The sequence below is a fragment of the Manis pentadactyla genome, chromosome 2 (genome assembly GCF_030020395.1).
Source record: "Manis pentadactyla isolate mManPen7 chromosome 2, mManPen7.hap1, whole genome shotgun sequence".
In the NCBI taxonomy this organism is placed as follows: domain Eukaryota; kingdom Metazoa; phylum Chordata; class Mammalia; order Pholidota; family Manidae; genus Manis; species Manis pentadactyla.
Genome location: NC_080020.1, coordinates 167,831,094 through 167,851,307, shown reverse-complemented (window position 1 = coordinate 167,851,307; position 20,214 = coordinate 167,831,094). Strand labels below are relative to the sequence as shown.

Genomic DNA, 20,214 nt, shown 5'->3' with positions numbered 1-20,214 from the left:
ATATTAAATTGTTGTGACTAGGGTTGGAAGGAAGGAGCTGCTACTGGTGTTTCCTAGGAATAGACCAAGGATGCTGATAAATATGCTGCAATACATGGGGCAGCCTCCTGAAACAAAGAATTATCTGGCCTAAAATGTCGGATAATTCCAAGGTTGACAAATCCTGCAGGGCACAGTTACAGAACTGGATGTTTAGCATGATGAGTGGGAGGCAAAGGAAGAGACCTGATGGCTGTTTTCAAGTTACTGGAGGGCTTTTCTGTGTAAGGAAGGTGAGGATTATTTTGCCTAATCTTTGCTGGGCACTTGGACCAGTGGTTGGAAACCATAGAGGCAGATATAGAGAAAAGCTTTCTAACAAATATCTACAAAGCTGGAATGTACCACCTTCAGAACTGGTGAACTTCTCATCCATAAGTAACTAAAACATAAATTGGGTTGTCAGGAGAAAGGGATGTGCAATATCTAATCTGTAAAATTAGTTTATTGAAAAGAATTTTATTCCTGATAATGTAATAGAGATTCAGAGGCCAGTATTGCAGAGGCAATTTAAATAAAATAATCTAAGCTACCACTTGTAGATGCAACACTTGAATGATTCCATTCTTGCTAATTTTGAAGAAAGCTTGGCAAGTTTTAGAAATAGATGTAACATTTTCAAAAGTCTTGTCTTGCCTTATATAATCTCCTAGATTAGCAACCTCCAAATTTAATTGATCATATAACCAGTCAAAAAAGTAATAATGATCTTTACTCTTATTTGCATATTTATGTGATTTAAGTTATATTTTCTCACAAATGGTAATGTCAAAAGATGAAAAAAAGGGAAAAAAATTTATATATTTTCTTATTAGAATTGACCAAATGGCTCTAAATTATTTTGCTTGTTATACAACTACAGACTTAATAGGAGTCTTAGAACTCCTATTTTAATTTTTTTTTAATTAGAAAAACTAATTTCCAATTTATTATAAAACCCAAATGAATATCTAGTAATATAAATTTTAAAAAGACCTATAAACAAAATGCAAACCCCGATTTTTAAAATTAGATAAAGCAGATGTAAATTACTCTCTCAAATTCCAATGAGGCTCTGAATGTTTTCTCTGAATTTCTTTGTCTAACTCCTCATGAATTGGTGACAGTTTGCAGTCTGGCCCTTATGTGCAGGCCACTATGAGTGTCCTTTTGGAAACAACCAGAAGTGTGTGATGTTGCCCGTAAGGAAACTGAGGCCAGAACTGTTAAATGACATGAAACTATTGATGAACAATCTCATAATGTTAGATTGATATCTTGGATTTTCAACCAGGGTTTACGTGTGATGTCTCTAATAAGGCAAAACCTTCACCAACTAAAACCAGGGTGCTTGATTGGGAATTAGAAGTCTGAGTCTCCATGGCTAGCTTTTAGCCTAATTATTTATGTGACACATTAGCTCACTCTTCCCTTCTGTATCTGGTTTTCTCATGTACCAAATGGGCATAAAAGCACCTTCCGTGCTTCCTTAATAAGACTCTTACACCTTGAGGTATCAGCTGTAGGAAGGCACTTCGATGTTAGTTACGATACATGAGTGAGTCCCAGTGGTTCTACACCCAGGAATTAATTCGTGTTCAAACAGATTTCGTAGCTCTAAACCTAAATGCCTTTCGTGCTATTTCTAAGTTTTCCAGGCAAAAGTTCATCCAAGCCATTAGTTAGTTGAAATCTGATCCCCCATTGGCTTGCCTAGCTATTCCTTTTCATTACTTAGGGACCTTGATTTAGTTAAAAGACTAAATTGTTTTCTAATGGTCTGCAAGAATGAAAATAACTAGTGGCTAAGTCAGACCAGGGGAGCAGTTCAGATGTGGAAATAATCTCTCTTCTTTTATGCTTCCTTATAGCCAAATCACGTTTAAATGCCTGGTAGAGGAGAAGCCACGGGACAAATATGTCTCTTCTCATTTCTTTGGGATATTATGTGCTTTTATATAACACACTGTTCCCAAGTCCCTTGTTTGTAAAATAGGGACAATAATAATACTTGTTCATAGGGTTGTTGTTAAGTAATAAATTAGATAATTCAGTTGGGCACTTTAAAGTTTGGGGCACAAATAAGGGCTCAGTATATGACAGGTGTTATTATTATTATTGATCACATTTATTTTAAAGAAGTGTCTTACCATTCAGGCTATTATACTAAGTAATACGATCACTTTGTAAAGACAGAATGGATGGGAACTTAACTAGAAAGATATTAAACTTGACCTTCTTATTGGCCGCCACCAACCAAAGGCCCTCAGAATTTTCCCTCTTACTCCATCTACTTCCTGGTAGAGAGGACATCATTTTTCATCTGTACACAGCATAACAGCCTATTATTAACTACTCCATACTTGAGCTTTCACTTCACAGCTTCCACAGGTCAAGGACTATAATTAAGGACCTGGGTTAAAAGGCCTCCTATTAAGTCTGTAGTTGTAGAAGGGGAAAAAATAAGAACAAAAAATGGTGCTATCAAAGGATTTCATGACTTCCACAGACCCAGGAGGCAAATAGGTGTTTATTTGTTAGAAAAATCAACTGTAATCTCTAAAGTATATGTCTGATGGAGAGCCAAGTTTGGATAGCAATATTGAGAATATCATCCCCTGAAAATGGATTGTATTTGTTATGAAGTACAGACATTTAATAGCAATGCATCTGAAATATTAAGACTTAGATTTACATTTGCCAAGGTCTTTTCTTAATTTAATTCTGTCAAATAATATTCTTCAGAAACAAAGACAATGATTTTCTATCATTCTGATGGATCACGTCCTACTGTTTCTCACACAGGTCTGTGGGACATCAATCTGGATCAGAATTATTTAGGAACATTTTGAAATCTTAAGTATTTCAGTGTGGGCTTCACATAATCCATCCTATGAGGAAGCTCTAATTTTCAGAGCAGATCTTTTCACCATGCATGGTAGCTACAAGAGAACAGTTTCTGGCACTGGTCTGGAAAAGGAAATTTATTTAGAGAAGGGGTCAGCTAACTTTCTGTAAAAGGTCATATCCTAAATATTTTAGGCTTTGTGGGCTAGACATTCTCTGTCACAACTACTCAACTTTATCCCTGTAATGCAAAAGTGATTGTAGACAGTACATAAAAAAATTAGAATGGCTGTGTTCTGAGAGAACTGTATTTACAGAGAGAGGCAGTAAGCTGGCTTTAATCCAAAGGCCATAGTTTGTGGACCCCTCATTTAGTGGAAGGGATGGTTATCAGTTTAGTGGCCAACAAATGGCAACTGCTTGCCAAATTCATACTGGAGACCTGCTGTGTATTCTCTTCTAAGTAGAGATTATTTTTACAGATGTTAAATAAAATACCACTTACTCTATTTACCAAACCACAGAATCTTCCATGTATCCCAGAGCTTTCTTTCCTGAACTAGAATAAACTCATCATTCATTAAAAAAAAATATGTTTTCAATAGTATTTTCCACTCTCCTCCTTAATTCATCTATGTCTTCCTTGTAAATTCAAATATCCCTTTAATATAAGATTCTCCACTTGGAAGTCTCATGCTTACCTGCTCCCCTCCCCCATGACAGGTAATCTGCCTTTGCACAGGCCTGGGAGGAAGGGGGAGAGTAGGAGAGAAATGGAAACCGAGGGAATTGCTGTAGCGCAGATACAAGGAGCTGCTATTTTGATGCTGTATGAAAGTCATTGTTCTGTGATAATCTGCATACTTATAAATACAGAAAGTTTCAAACAAAACAAACAGAATAACAGATATATGAGTGATTCCTGAAAATGCTTTACTCATTTTTTGCACAGTATTTTATAATTGTATGTGTGTGTATGCTTGTATTTTCCGAAGTTATTACAACAGAAAAGGAATGTGTATGTAGAGTCTATTCTTATTTTCATCCCCCTGTCAGCATAGCTTCTATGAAATCCCCTAGAAATCTTTGATCACCATATATGTTTTGGAAAGTAAGTGACATCACTCATCTTTTTGACCAGACTACAATCATCACTCCTTGCCAGGAAGGAAAAAAAAAAAAAAAAAGAATACCTTTACTCTTTCATTGATCCTTCCAAGAATTACCCTTCTGATAATTCCATGCAGGGTTTCTCTGAACCTCTCTGTTCATTTGTATTCCTAATGACTTGAGATTCTATTCAGTGGCCAAATTTTATTCACCCTGGAGCCTGGAACCAAGACCTCTAACCTGACAGCCCCGTTAAACATCTTGTAAATGGAAATAATGAATGAAAAGGTCAGACAGTCCATTTAAGTAATAACATTTTTCAGATTTCAAGATGCTGTCGTATTGTGACAGAATCCATATGTGTTTCATGAAAGCAAGATTTTAACCTTTAATAAATATTTTCCATTAAAAAAAAGAAATGTTTTGGTACTTTAACCAATGAAATGAACACAACTAAAAAAAAAGAAAAGAAAAAAAGAAAAAAATACGCCAAGACATTTTCTGTTTTCACAGAATTGGATAAAAACAATATAAGCATGCATCAGTCAATGTACATACAATCACTATCGATTATTTAAAGCAGTTGGTTTGGGTTTTGTTTTAATGCTTATTTATCTTGAGTTTTGTGATGGCATTTCACAAAGGAAGTTTTAACTTTAGGAGTTTAGAATGTGATTTTAATAATTTTTGTGTTTGTCTGGCATTATACATGTTGAATTCAGTTCTATTCTTTTTCTAGCTCCTAATTACACCCTCAGACTCTGTAAAGATGCATTTGTCCCTAAGTGCAATCAAGAAGCATATTAGAAATCAGCTGTACATAGTTAAGCTCTTATAAATGGAAAGTCTATTACATTTGTGTTAGAAACAGAATGTTCATACTGGAATTCAATTGTAGTTGATAGGCACATATTGATTGCCTAGGGCATGCTAACTGCTGCACTAGACATTGTGGGGAATACAGTGCAATAACAATAAATGAAATGCCATCCTCCCCAGAGAGCTCAGGGTCCAGAAGGCATAGCATGTAGTGACTTATAGTTCAGACTTTCCAATAAGAGCTTATGTTCAAATCTTGTTTTGTTTTACTACCTACAAGCCCTGTGACTTTTTGAGATACAGGATTCTTCTCCACTTAAAGGGAACAATTATAGCCATGGAAACAAATTTATGACATTGTATATTTCAGATTATAAAAATAATACATGTTCATTATTCAAAATTCGATTCTTACAGAAATATATAAAATGCAGGAAGAGAAGATTCACTGCTCTCTTATCTTCATTCCTGAAATAACTACTCTGAAGAATTTGGTGTATTTCTTTCAAGAAATATTTCCTATGTATACACTTGCATACTATTAATTTTTGTATAAATTTCATTCTTTATTATCCATGCTATTTAGGGATTTGCTTGTGTTTAAGTAAACTTTTAATTTTTGGATGATTTTAGATTTACATGAAGATTGCAAAAATATTGCAAAGCCGTCTTTACCCTTTATCCAGTTTCCTTTAAGTTTAACATCATATATAACCTTGTATATTTACCAAAACAAATAAGTTAATGGTAGTACATTACTGTTAAGTAAATTTCAGACTTTATTTGGATTTTACCAGATCTCCCACTAATGTTTTTCTTCTGATTCAGGATTCAATCCAAGATCTCATGTTGCATATAGGGCTGCCTTGATTTTATTTAAGAAAGTGTTTTGGACATCTTTTAATATCTGTACATATAGTTCTGCTGTATTATTTTCAATAAGTGTACAGTTTTAATCAATTTAGTCCATATGGCATAATGCATTTCATCCTCTATTGAGTGGTGATGTTTTTCATATGAATCTTAAATGGGGCTAACATGTATCAGGACTCCCCATGCATTATATGATTAATCTTCATGATGGTCTGTATCTCCAGGATGCCAAACCAAGGCTCATTTGTCTGTCCTTTAGTGGTTCCCTGTAAAATAAATGCCAATTTGTTATTTTTCATGTATGTTTTCTCTGACAATTAATCTCTCCAAATTTCAGTTTTGTTAATTTTCATTCAAGTTTTGACTTTTTGAATGAAGATATGTGTCAATCATCTTTGTGATGACTTTTATCACTTGAAAGCTGAGGAAACCATTTGAATAACCCAGTTTTCATGGCTAAAACAAGTATTTGGAATCCTGTTCCTTATTTGTGGTTTTCCAGTTGTCAAATAGAAATAGCAGCAACCCTGTCCTGCCAGGTGAATTAGTTCTTGGACAACGGTCAAAACACAGCCATCAGAAGATGGCTTTACCTCCTAGGATACGGCACAGGATTATAAAACGGGGGTCTGTTCCTCAAAGCTATTTCATTCCACAAATCCATAAATTTACCAAAAGTGGCCATAGGTTTTATATTGTCTGTTTCTTTCCTAGCTGACCTGGTAATTTGGTGTATGTCTGGTTGTTAGCACTTGTAGTTAGGTGGGGAAGATTTCCTCTGTCTCTCAGTGTACTACCATCTGTGCTGTCTTTCAGGAGGCATGTTATGACAGGTGCTATCAATATGATGAGATAGACTAAAACCTCAGGAAAAAAATATTTTTTTTTTTTTTTTTTTGCAAATTTTTGCAAATTATGCTACAATTATGTGTCTAATGTCCCCTGTGCAGTTGTTGCAAGGGGTTAAGGTCAGCACTGGTTCCCACTTGGACAAACATACATGAGCAGGAGCCTGAGCTAGACACCTCTGAGTTCACCTTATTGTTATTCAGCTTCCATTTTAATGTCATTTCTTCCTTGCTCAATATCAGTTTATAAAAGCATGTTACATGTCCACTGGCCCCAGATAACTAAATAAATCCCAGTTTGTAGTCATGGAACTAAGTCTGAGTTTGTATCTGTAGAAATGACTGTTAAAATGGATACAAGGAACGCAAAATAATTCAACCGTTAAATCCACATATCTTAGTGGAATAAAAGTAGGAAGGAGCAGTCCAGTCACATAGCCTCCGTCCACCCCCTCCCACCCCCCGAGTGATACATTATTCATTTCCTTTTCTGGATGCATGGATGCATGCTTTCAATGCGTTTTTCCTTGGAGGACATTTATGCATAGTTGGCTATAGGATTTGGTGTCTTGGACCCCTGAGAACAGCATTTACTTATGTCTTTGCATGTGAGTGTAATATGTATCTGATATTTTATGCTAGTCAGATCTCCCATTTGGATAAGGTGGCAACATTCAGCAAGTTGTAAGTCCCAGAGATGGACATTTCTGCCGTTCTTTTCTGTGTATTTCCTGCAGAAATCTTTTAAATCATGTTCACAGTGAGGCTTAAAATGACTGCTTTCTCAAGAAAAGGGGATATAATCCTGGGGGTTTATAAGCTGCACTGATATAAATCTTTGGAGAGAAAATAAAAATCAGTTCATTTTAATGATTGGCAATCAAAAAAGATAAACCATCATTAAATTCAAAGATCTTTTGTATTGAGTATGTAAAAAAAAAACAAACAAACTACCTTATAGCTGCAGAGCTGACTAATGTATTCTAGGTTCTCTCTTTTCAGTCAATCATCCCGAACGTATTAGCCCCAGGGTGCTGGAAATCAAAATAATAGCATGGTGATTGTTAAGGGACCATGTTATATAAGGATGTTCTGATATTTAAATGGATACTTCACTTCTTGTTTCTGAAAGTGGATGTTGGTAGGTTGGTTTTGAATGTGTTTTGAATATTTTAATAGAACTGGATTCTGTCTAGGAGGAAATAACAGTATCTCTATTGTAGGTGCCACAATCCCACTCCTTGGTTTTAAACCTTCCCAGTAGCATCAGTTCAAAATGTATCCCCATTGAAATGAATTTTGTTTTAATGTTTTAACATGCTGATTATGGAAAGACAGTGTAGGAATGCAACCTAGGGGCTCAGTCTGGCAGTGAGGGAAATGTATCCTGTGGCTTATATTAAGAAATAAAAGGTTATCTATTTTGGGAGACTGATCAGTACTGATCAAGGATAGAATATAATCAGAGACCAAATGTGAGGTCACACAGGTCCCCATATCTTCTTAGAAGTGACTCATGACTCATTTCAAGTGACTGGGAACAGGTCCAGGGAGACTGGAGAGAAGATGTGAATGAGGCCCAAGCTGAAGTTAACCATTTTGACATCTATGAACAATTACTAAGCAAAATATTCCTGTGAATGACAGGGCATTAAATGCTCTCTTTATGTTAGTAAACCACCTGCTTTCACACCCTTGTGCAGTAGCCATTTCCATAAACGTAAATTGGTAAAATAGAACGTCCATTACAAATCATTCTTATCTTTCCATCAAATCAGACCATGTAGAAATTGTATAAGTTGTTTGAAAGTAATTAAATTCCTAATCGAAATCTTCAGATTCAGGGATGACAAATGTTTTCTCTAAGGCACCCGGTAGCAAATATTTACGGCCTTGTGAGCCATGCACTCTTTGCCCCAAGTACTCAATTCTACTGCTTTAGTGCAAAAAAGCCGCAGACAGTATGCAAACGGTGGGGTGTGGCTGTGTTCAAAAAACATTTCATTAGTGGGCATGGAAATTTGGATTTCATATAATTTTAATGTGGTGTGAAATCTTATTCTTCTTTTGATTTTAAAAAATCATTTAAAAATGAAAATTACTCTTCATTTGCATGATCACAGAAACAGACAGTGGGCCTGATTTGACTGTCTGGCTATAGTTTGCTGACCATTCTTTTAGATAACTCAAGGTAATTACTAATTCAAGCGGTTTTCCAAATTGGTATAAATATATACCTAGATTCCTTTTTAAAATAATTTCTAAGGAAAACAGTTGTGACTTTTTCTTTTTTGAGGGTCAATATGTTATCTCCAAAAAGTAATTGACCAATGTCAGTTCTTTCCTTGTCACCAACCTGATTTGTCAGAGGAGTAAGTGATACTCCTTTGTGCTGTGTTCCCTTCTGAAATTCCAATACTAAAGTGTATTTATTTGGTTTCATGTTAAAATCAAAATACCATCTCTTCCAATGAACTAGCACTGAAGGTACAGTAGAAAGAATGCATACCCCCAGGAGACTGGGGCAGAGCCCCAAGCTGCCAGCCGAGATAAACTGTCTCTGAAATCTAGTGTTTTACCTTAAAATACTATGTTAATTCTGCATTCTATCCTACCAAATGTCTGTACTTATTTTAACGCATGCTGTTTTGAATTACTGTCCAGTTTACTTCTTCTACTCACAGCCTTTGAATATTTACACAGTCCTATGATTTTCCTTCCATCAGCATACCCCAGGGGGCTGAACACCTCAGGTTGAGAAATGGAGCACTGAGTCTGACTGCTTGTACATCAGTCCAAATGCTGTCATCCTCCTAATGCTGAAGGGAGAAGTACATATGAGAATCCTGCCTATCTTTTATAGTGACCTGAATGAACCCCATTCTGGTGACCTACATGTTTTTTACCTGCAGATCCAACTCCAGCTCAGAATGGCAGGATGGCATGATCAGCATCTTTGAAGACAGACAGACATGGGTTTAAATTTTGACTGTTCCATGTACAATTGGGCTAGTTACTGAATCAAGTTTCTTTTCTGAAAAATGAGAGCAAATCACTTAGGGTTCTTTGGTTATAAACCAGAGATCTCTGGCTAACATAATCTAAAAGGGACAGATGCATCAGAAAGCTACTGGAAGGCATCCAGAAACAAAAGAAATATGAAAATGCCTGGCTGAAGTCAGACAGAAACCAGAGAAATGGACAAGCAGTCACCTTTGCAGGGCTAATGCTGTGAGTACGGAGCCACTCAATCTGTTGGGGAGAGTGCTGGTTTATACCTGCCATACTGACGTAAATATTCAGAGCTCCCTCTTTGCTCTTGAAAATGACTTTGTTTACATGACAAATTACCTTGTCACCTTAAAGACTCAAAAGTTTAATGTCACTTCTGACTGACAGCTGATCCTGCTCTTCCTTATACTTCAAAACCTGGTTGTGTTTACTGTGTCCAAAACTGAGCCTCATACTCCAGTACTGATTCTAGATTATTCCAAAGTCACCTGGGGGGTCCTGGATGAACTGGCCATTGGACTGAGGAGGGGAAGTAAAGAGGTGGGCAAACCTGACAGCTGTGATATCCAGTTTCACTCAGGTCTTAATGCTCCTGTTTATCTGGAAAACTTGGTTTGTATTTTAGCGTTTCTTGCTATCCGTGACACTCTTGGTACTCCTTAGTCTTTCACTCTCCAGAGTTGACGTTCTTCAGTTGAATCTCGGTATTGTCACTGGAGATGGCTTCCTGAAACAAGATTCTCTCTTAAGACCCTTTTGACTTCCCATTTACTTAGCAGGCAAATAAAATCTAGTTGGGCGTACAAAGCCGTTAATGGCCTAGCTCTTGTCTTTTTATCTTTATCTTACCTCACATCCCCAGGTGGGCCCTCTCCTGTAGATTCAGCTGCTAACTGGCTATTTTTAGTCTATCTGCTGGGCTACACTCTCGCCCTTTTGTGGCTGGCCACAACCTGTTCCCTTTGCCTGAAATGTTTTGCTGCACCAGCCCTGTGCTGATTTTTTTCCTTCCCGAATCAGAGCAGAGGTTGGCTTCCTACTCTAACAAGCCCTCCTTGCTCTCCTAGGTTAGTTATCACCTCACCCTGCTCCCACAATTCCCTAGGTACACTGCAATCCCAAATGCAAGTCTCTGAATTTTGTTTGATTGTTTTCTTGTCTCTCTCCCTCCCTAGCATATTTGCTTCTTGGAGGCAGAAACTATCTTTTTTTTTTTTCTCCATACACAATGGAATAGTCCACAGCAGCTGAATGAAATTTGGATGAATGAATAAATAGTCTACCTGAGCAAGCAGTGTTATTACTGGCAGAACAAACACTCAGACAGTGGTGATCAGGATTTTAGTAATACATAGAAGACTATGAAGAAAGCATCCTAATCTTACCTACTATGTATGAGGCCAAATCAGTGTGAGTCTTTGTGTCCCAGTGATGGCTGACCATTCCAGCATGGTGAGGAGGAGGAGGAAAGATTTCTATGGCCCCCAAAGAGGGTTCCCACCCTGTCATCAATGAGTAGTTCTCACTTTCTGAGTACAGATGCTGAGCACAGATGATGGTCAGCACCTCTGGTTTTTCTAGGAGATCTCTTAGTATCCCATTCAGTATAGCACAGAGTACCCAGAGAATTTGTAGAAGTTAGTGATCATTGACTAATTGTGGAAGGCTTGTGAAGTCATGGAAGATTGAATAAAGCTAAATGGTATCCTGAATTTTAAAAAATACTGAAAAGGTATAGTTTTCAACCCATGAGCTTGTGAGGTAGATTCTAACTATCAAAAGTCTAAAAAGGATTATTAAATGGATTATTTGTGAGTGTGTAGTGGATCCATCAGGGTCCTCATGACCTCTCTTAAGGGAGTTAACTAGACCATGTGGATCTGTCTGTAGCCCAGACTCTCCTTGGAAAGAGTTTACTATTAGTTTATTGTTTGTTTTCATGTCTGTCCCTCCAACAGTAAGTAATTTTATATACATCTGAAGTCTTTGTTTCTAACACAGAACCTAGCAAATTGTGGTCACAAAGTGGTTGCTGAATATTTAAAGACCGATGAAGGTGTGAAGACCACTGAGGTAGTTTTAATGCACTGAGAAATATCAAAATGAGTCAAAAGTATAAAATGGTCATCAAAAAAATTTTGTGATCCGAGGAAATGTCCACAGAAGTGATGTTTCTACATACAGGGACTGTAGATCTGTTTTATTCTGCCCTGAAAGGACCAGAATTGGAGGGTTTTATTGATATAAACATGATCCATTTTAAGAGGAACAATAGAAAGTGGGAAATTTTTTAGAGAAGGATATTTGGGAGGGTGACAGTCTTGGGAAACATAGGAAATACACTTTTAAAAACTGGGGCAATAGTAAAAATGAGAGTTTAACTTAAAAGCCTACAATAATATTAAGTGGGAATGGAAGGGAAGGTCACTGGAAAAGGGTACACAGTCCATACTAGGAAAGCTGTGATGGCTGTGGACTCTGAACAAACAAATAAAAACTAAAAACAGACTCAAAGGGCATTCAATCAAAAATGAACCATGGCTGTCCCCAATGATGAAAGACTTTTTTTTTTTTTCAAATTGTTCAGTAATGAGTGAATTTTAGATGTATGGTAGGGGAAACTATGTATGCATAGATTTTTTTCTTAATTAAAAACTAAACAAAGAACAGAATTCTTGTGCAGAGAGAACAGAGATAGGGGAGGAGTATCAAATATATATTGAGTCATGATATAGAAAAAAGATTAGATTTATTCTATGTGGTTTTGTTAGGACCACTTAGGGAAGAGTTACAGGAAGGTGTTTTTCTTTAACTCAAATTAACTGTGTATTGTTGTTCTTTCATGTTAAAAGATAAATTCTCATAAAAGGCAAATTCGTGACTCTCATAGAAGTGAAAATGTTGCTTAATTCATTAATGAGGAAACTGGTGAGGTGTTACAACCAGTTCAGAGGCAAATCCACAGAACAAACAAATTTAGATTTGCAAAATAGCTCCCTTAGAATGAGAATCAGATAAGGCATGATTTTCCACTGAATTGCAAAATTTTCCCTAGAGTCATCCCATTTGATCAAAAATAATGTCAAAGAAAGATTATTCTAGATCAGCACATGAGAAACGCGGTTCCTCTGGTTCTGTGTATCATTTGTTACCAGAAATGATCTAGAAGTAGCTGAATGACTATGTTTTGGGGCTATTGTAGCAACTGTCAATTCATGGGCTAGTTGGTTTGGCCTGCGTGACATTTAGGATAGCAAACAACTCTATGTATTTCTGAGATCTTAACCTTACCACTCCGAAAGCCAGATTCTGAGTCAACATCACTCAGCTAGGTCCTTTTATTAAATCCAGCTTCTCTGTAATACAGCCCAATTGCACTTTCCTAACTAATGCATTTTTCCTGTGTTTCACACCATGCCTTGAGAGTCTATGTAGGCTTTGGATTCTAGCTCTCTCATTTTTGGTTTGGTTTTTATCAACAAAAATCTCTTCCTATCTTAGCACTTCTAATTCAGAAAAAACAAGCATAGCTGACAACAGCATGTGGGCTATTGTAGGTTGACTTGTATCTCCCTTTCCTCAAAAATAAGGTTGGGGGAGAAAAAAAGGAAGAAAGGGAAAAGAAATGTCCCATTACCTTGAAATGTGACCTTATTTGGAACAGGTTACATGAGGTTATACTGGAGTTGCGGGAGGGGGCCCTAATTCAATATGATTGCTATTCTTACAAGTAGATGGCCATGGGCAGACAGATACACAGGAGAATGCCCCAGGAAGGCAAAGGCAGAGAGTGAGGTAGTGGCAGCCTCCAAGCCAAGGATCCCCAAAGACTGTGGCAAATCACCAGAAGTATGGAAGCATTCCCCTACAGGAGAGCATGGCCCTGTGAGCAGGATACTGGACTTACAGCCTCCAGAACTGTGAGACACATTTCTGTTATTTTAAGCCATCTAGTTTGTAATACTTTATTACTGCCACCCCAGGAAACTAATACAGGGACAGACACACCTCTCTGCCATGGGCTGGCTTGTATACATCATTCTAAATGTGAAGAGCCCAGTTTAATGTTTATATACTACCTACCAAATACAAGGCACTCCATAACCATTCGTCCCCCTCACCGTCATTTTTCTTTTTTTATCTTCAAACCTTTAATTCATAAAAGAAGGGACTGCAGTACCATATACTGCAAAGAGCATGAACTGGAATCACATGTGAATTTAAATCCCAGCTCTACCACTGGCTAGTTTTTCTCTATGAGCTTTAGTATTCACATCTATAGAATGTGGATGATAAAATTTCCTTTCTGCTCAAAGATGAGAAACCATGGCTGCAGATCATTTGTAACAGGGTAGACACCCATTACTTAGTGACTCCTACAATTTTATTCTTTCCAAGTGATTATTTTTATCATGTTAGTTCTTCATGACTTACATTGCTGCTAGAGGGTTTTTAATTGTTGTATTTGCTCAAACAATTGAATTTATATTAATTGTTGCATATAAATGATAGAGAAGATCTGACTTCCTTTAAGATTCTCTTTATATCCTAGATATTTTGAGACTTGAAAAATTAGTGCTTTCTGCTTGTATTTTTAAATTGTTACTAATTTTAGAGGACTGTGAACCCCCCATGTTTATGACTCACCAATTCACCAACAACATGATGCCTTTTAACACAATGTGTGACTCAGGAGAAATAGGAACCAAGCACCTAAGCTCACTTGGGGGTGGGAAGTTGGCTGTGTGGGGGATGGAGGAGGTTGTTTAGGTTTATTTTTCGCTCTGAAAAGTGGAGGCTGAAAAGTTTTGCTTAAGATAAAGATATCTGAACATGCGTTTTGATTCATTAATGTTCAGTGGATTTCAAACCTAGTATTCAAGTTCTCTTTGTTTAATTGTCACATGGTCTGTCAGCAGTAATGGCCTTAATAGTTTTTTATTTAGCTTTTCTCTCTACCTCCCAGTATCATCTGAGCAGTTCATCCCACATACGTATCAATAAGAGGCAGTGGAAATAGTTGCCAGGAATTTGCTTAGCTGAGAACTTAACCAAAGGACAGATGAATCCAGGGCAAAAGCCTCTGAGCCAACAATAGGAGTTATAAAAAGGACAATTATAAAAAATAATTTTAAAAAATCGCTGACTGTGGCCATGTAGAGTAAAAACAGCCCCATTTACCTTAACTGAATGTATCCATTTAAATGTATAAAGATGATCAAGAAAAGTATACCTTGTATTGACTATAAGAGGGAAGGAAAATGTGTAAGGACGTTTAGGAATTATTTTGATAATGTATTGTTTTCCTTTTTAAATACCCAAAGCAGTTGATTTCAGTTATCAGAAACATTTATTCAAATGAAAGGTAATTCCCCATGCCCTACTCTTATGTAAATAATGTCCCTAGGAATTAGGGAAGATGGACGTGAAAGTCATTTCCTACCTCCTTTCTGTCACCTCTTCGTCCTAGAGCAGACATGGGCTGACTTGATCCATGTCCTCAGATAGCATCTTCTAAAGCTGGGCCAGGCCTAGAGAATGGGAACTAAGTACAAAACTCTGGAGGCAATTTCTCTCTTTAGTTACTTAAAGAACAGGATTAGATGGCAGAAGGCCACAGGGAATGGCTCACCACTAAGCTACAATGGGCAGAAAGAACAGTGTGAACAGAATCCATGGGGCAGGGCGGGGGAGCCGGGTGGGGAGCAGGGGGCTGTTACATGTATGCACACACTTGGACATTCTTTTGTACATATATGTTCATGTGCAGTGCAGTTTCCCCAGTGCTGAAGTCAGTGCAGAGCATGACTTTTTTATTCAAAAGGCACTTACTGAACAGATTAACAGTGCAAGGCACCAGGGAGTTAAGGACAGTAAGGACATTCTCCTTTGAGAATGACTTTCTGAAATGTCAAAGAGGCCACATTTCTGTGTGGCTAATGCAAAAGAGAGAAATCTATCTGTGACTGGGCTACAAAGACAGGGCTTCTCAGCTTCAGAAATCTCAAGAGTTTTTCAAATGGTTAAAATCAATATTCCCCCCCCTCCTTTTAATCTCTGTACCGAACACTGTGGCTATGCTAACGGGAGTAGATCAGATAGAACCCCCCATGGCAGGAGATGAACATTCTTCTGTTTACTCCTAATAGGCTGAAACTGCAGGTTGTAGGCAGAATTTTGAGATGGTACTCAAGATTTCTGTCCCCTGGTAATATACACCCTGCATGCCCTCCCACCGAGTATGAGCAGGACTTACTAATAAAATGGAAGAGTCACTCCCTTGACTTTGTTATGTTATGTTACATTAAACTCTATCTTAGCCAACTGAGAGAGAGAGAGAGAGAGAGAGAGACTCTCTTACTGTTCTCAAAGGAGCAACTGGCAACTGTGGAGAAGGCCATAAGTCAGGGAGCAGAGGGGGACAACTAAGAGCTAAGAATGGCCCTGGGCTGATAAAGTGGGAACATTAATCTTCAACTACAAGGAACAGAATTCTACCTACAGCCGGTGAGCTTGGAAGAGGCCTCAGAGGGGATCAGACCCCAACTGACACCTTAATTTGAGCCTTGTGAAACCCTGAGCAGATAGCCCACCAACTCCGTGCTGAGCTCCTAACCCATAAAAAAACATGAGTTAATAAATGGGTGTAATTTTTAAGCCACGAAGTGTGTGAATATTTGTTATGCAGCAATAGAAAAGTAATATAGTTTTGGTTTCCAGGTACAGGGTATCCAGTCTCTGAGTAAACTGATAAGCAAGAAAAATATTATGTACAACCATATCATCAAGTTTTCTTTGTAATTTGCAAAATATTCCTCCCCTTTCCATTAGCATAACCATTCACCAGACAGCGGCAGCCTTTATAGTTTGGACATCTCTACGATCTATGTGACTACAGATCAGTCTACCAAGCTTTTCCTACATGCAGAGCAATAATTTTGTGTGATAACTTGTGAGTGACTGAATACCTATTATTCCACACTTTTATGGTAGAATAATAAAAAAAAATTTGGTTTCCTTATAAATTTTTTTCTTAAGGGAAATTACAGTCTCATATTTGTTCCCCCACCAACAAATGCCTTGATCTAGAAGTTCCCTCTTTTTCATTCTGCTCTTACCTTTCCCCCAAATGTGTATTCTGAAGGGCTTTTTCAGCATATTGCTTATTTGGACTGAATATATGAAGATGCTTTTTTATATGCATGCAGAGAAGAAGAGAAGACCATCCAGTAAAAATGTTCCAATTGATTTCTCATCCAACTGGTTCTTATTCAGACAAATGGACTTTGCTGAGGACATTCTGGTATACCTGCTGACATTTTAAAATCCTATGCCTCATCTCTCTATTAATTGAGAAAATGTTTTCACTGATGTATTGATGTATTTGAATTAATATTTCCACAGCATGTCAGATATATGACTGTTATGTTTATGGGTGTGAATTTGAGTATGTAACACTTTTCTTGCTAAATAGCAGGGATTTGGGTGTTTTGTGAATTGGCTTCTTACTTGACCTGTATTTACAACTCTGTGAGGTATATAAATTTACAACTTAAAGGAACACCCTCCCAATCTTTCAGGGCAGTCAGTGTGCACTGAGACATAAGCCAAATGCTTTTAACATGAAGGTGTTGATCAAGCAGTAAGTTAATGTGATTTCTTAATTGCCCTTTCTGTAGATTAAGACAAATGTAAATGAGGTAATTTTTCAAGAGTGCTGGAAAAGGCTGTCTCCATGATATTCCCTGACTCTGTCTCTTTACTGATGGCCAATATTCCATAATTATATAATGATTCCTCTGGCCCCTGTAAAATGGAAGTAAACCTGGGAAAGGCATAACCCTGTGTAAACCCAGTTTGAGAACCTATAAACCGAGTCACCATATTTTGTAACTCAAGAGACACCATTGTCCCATTAGTCTGTGTGAATAGCGCCTCCAGCTGCTGTGCAAAACCATGCTGCAATGAACTAAATGGATGTACTCTGAAGGTTCTTTTATTTTTTTTCCTTAAAGTACGAACTCACATTAAAAAAAAAGTCTGTAATTCAGTTGAGTTCTATCAATCTTAATGTTTTCATGGGATTGATTTTATCAGTTCCTCTCTTGAAAGCATGTTTTCTCAGGAAGCGTACAAAGATCTAAATGACAGGATATCTGGGAATAGACTCCAGGACAAGGTTCAGGAAGAAGAAAAGTTTACTTTCTTCATCTTTTTGTTGAGAACTCTCTCTCTTACACTTTACCAACATCTTTCCACCATAATCTATCCATCCTTCTTCCCATCCATCCATCCATCTCCCCCATCCATGCATTCACCACTCCTCCCTCTACTCATACACCCATTCACCTATCCACCACCCAGCCATCCATTAATCCCTTCATCTAGATAGCCATTGATCGAGCAAACACTGGTTGAGATCCTATTATTTGTCGAGCACCAATGGGTGATCAAATAGCCAACGTGAATTTCTTTACATCATACTTCAATAGTGCGGAGAGAAGAGCTATTAAAACTTGGCCATTATCTATCATTTAGAGATTGTAGAGTGATGTGCTGCGAAACAGATCCAAACCTTTGAAAATAGCTTTTGCAGTTGGGCTCCACACCCTTTTTTTCCTCATAGAATACTCAAAGGGTCCCAGACTCAGTGCTAATGGTACAGGTGCACAGGTGATAGCCTCCGAGTGTGCAATGTGGCAGCCCTACAGACTGCAGGAACTTTGTATTACAATATAAATTTGTTTGTTTGTTTATTTTCTCTTCATAAAATATTTTCCATTAAAACTTGATGTTTATTCCCTGCTCCAGGACATTCATTTTCTAAAGGCTAGATAGTTTTTCTTTCTTCTTTATTTATTTATAGAGAACAGGAGTGAATGTCTATATTCTTAGTCAGATTCACTTTGATTCCTTCTTTCCAAGATGAATTCAAATGTAATGAATCTCTTAAGCCAGACAGGGATTCTTGCTAAATATCACATCCTCCATTTCAGTTTAGTCTTCTACTTAATAGAAAACTGAATAGGTTCAAAGACTGCAATTTTTGCTTTATTTGGAGTAATGTCAATACAAAGATCAGTTAGATCTTGATTATTGTATCTCTTATGCACTTGATTGCATAGGCTAGTGTCAGTCCCATTATTTGAAGCAATCAGAATGCTTTCACCATCTCAGAAACAGAGTAACTTGGTTCTGCACAATCAAAAATATGTCATTGTAGCTGTTGCCTTCTGAAAGATAGAGCCATATTCTTTTGACCAGATAACTGAAATGAGCAGAGCTGACATTGTATTATTACCCAATCCTCTAGACATTTGCCTTAGTATTACACACTTGAAAGGGATGGCTAGAGAACTGCTTTTATTCTCTACTAGCTCAGAAACATAAACAATATGAACTAAGACTAGAAACTCCCTAAAGAACTGATGGAAGAGAAATTTGTTAAGGTAAAATAGGGGAAAAACTTCACTGTCACTCATTTACGATGTGATCTTAAGGTTGTATCTTGGTGTCTCCAAGAAACAGCCCTAACTCAAGAAGTCAGGTGTCATGGATTTATTATGAAAGTGCTTTCATGAGGAACCCCTAAGGGAGTGGAGAAAGAAAAACAGGAAAGCAGAGGTATGATTTTACCCAAACCTCTAAAGAAAGCTCTGGAGCCAAGTTACCCCAGACCTCAAAGGATTACAGAAAGTAGGTGATGGACACACCAGGCTTGGGAAGGAATCTGCAGCAGTTTAGTTGGGGTACCACTACTGTCTACTACTGTCTACTACACGCAAATACTCAACTTGAGACCAGAGAGCTGTGTTGGAGGCTAGTTTCTGAGAAATTGCTCAAGTTTGTCATAACCCTCTTATTTTTGTTGGGGGGGCTTTTGAACAATATTCCAAAGCAAACATGGCTGTGGAGACTGAGACACCTAGGTTTGAATCTTAACGGCTGTCATTTTCCAGCAAGGAGGAAATGCCTGACCCACAGTAAATTGCACTAACCCAAAATAAACACATGAGCAAATGAGCAATACCCCTTCTCAGGCACATCTGCTTCCTGCAGAGTTTCACATTTGGCACTTTTGCCCCCTAAGTCATTCAAACCTTAGTTTCTGACTTCTCTCCCCCAGAGATATTTCCAGTGTATTTTTCATTGCAAAATTGAAAGAGATTCCTGGCATCAGAGAAATGGCTGTGGCATACTTTTTTGTGGAAACAGAAAGTCCTTCATCTCCCCAGAATCCTCTCTGCAGATGCATCTGCCCACTCAGTCTGCTCACAGTGCTGGCCCCATTTTCACACGCCTTGGGAGAAAACCTGCCAAGGAAGCCCAAACTCAAAGACAAATTACAAAAAGACACTGCATCACTTTTCTTTCCTCTTTTGTTTTTTCTGATCAAGCTCCTAACTTACAATTATTATTTTGTTTATTTTCTTCTTCCCATGAAGCGGATTTTTGTTTTCCCACCACATCCCTTGATCCCAGGGTATTTGGCAGTTAGAGGCCCTTGGCCTGCCATTTGGGTAGGATCTGTGTTACCCCGGTACCTCTCTGATGAGGCCCTGCATATGTGCCCTGGTGGTTCTGGAGGGGAGACCTGTGGCCTTCTGGGAACTCGGCAGCCACATGGAAGGGTATGGATCTTCTTGGTCTGGGGTGCGATGAGAGACCCTCAGTCAGTCATTAGCTC

The 20,214-nt window shown here is 37.8% G+C and overlaps 1 protein-coding gene across 5 annotated transcripts in view; it reads left to right on the top strand.

The window, feature by feature from the left end:
* The window catches only part of CTNNA2 (catenin alpha 2), a 1,127,693-nt gene that overhangs the window by 963,902 nt on the left and 143,577 nt on the right, over positions 1-20,214 (top strand). The window lies entirely within an intron of this gene.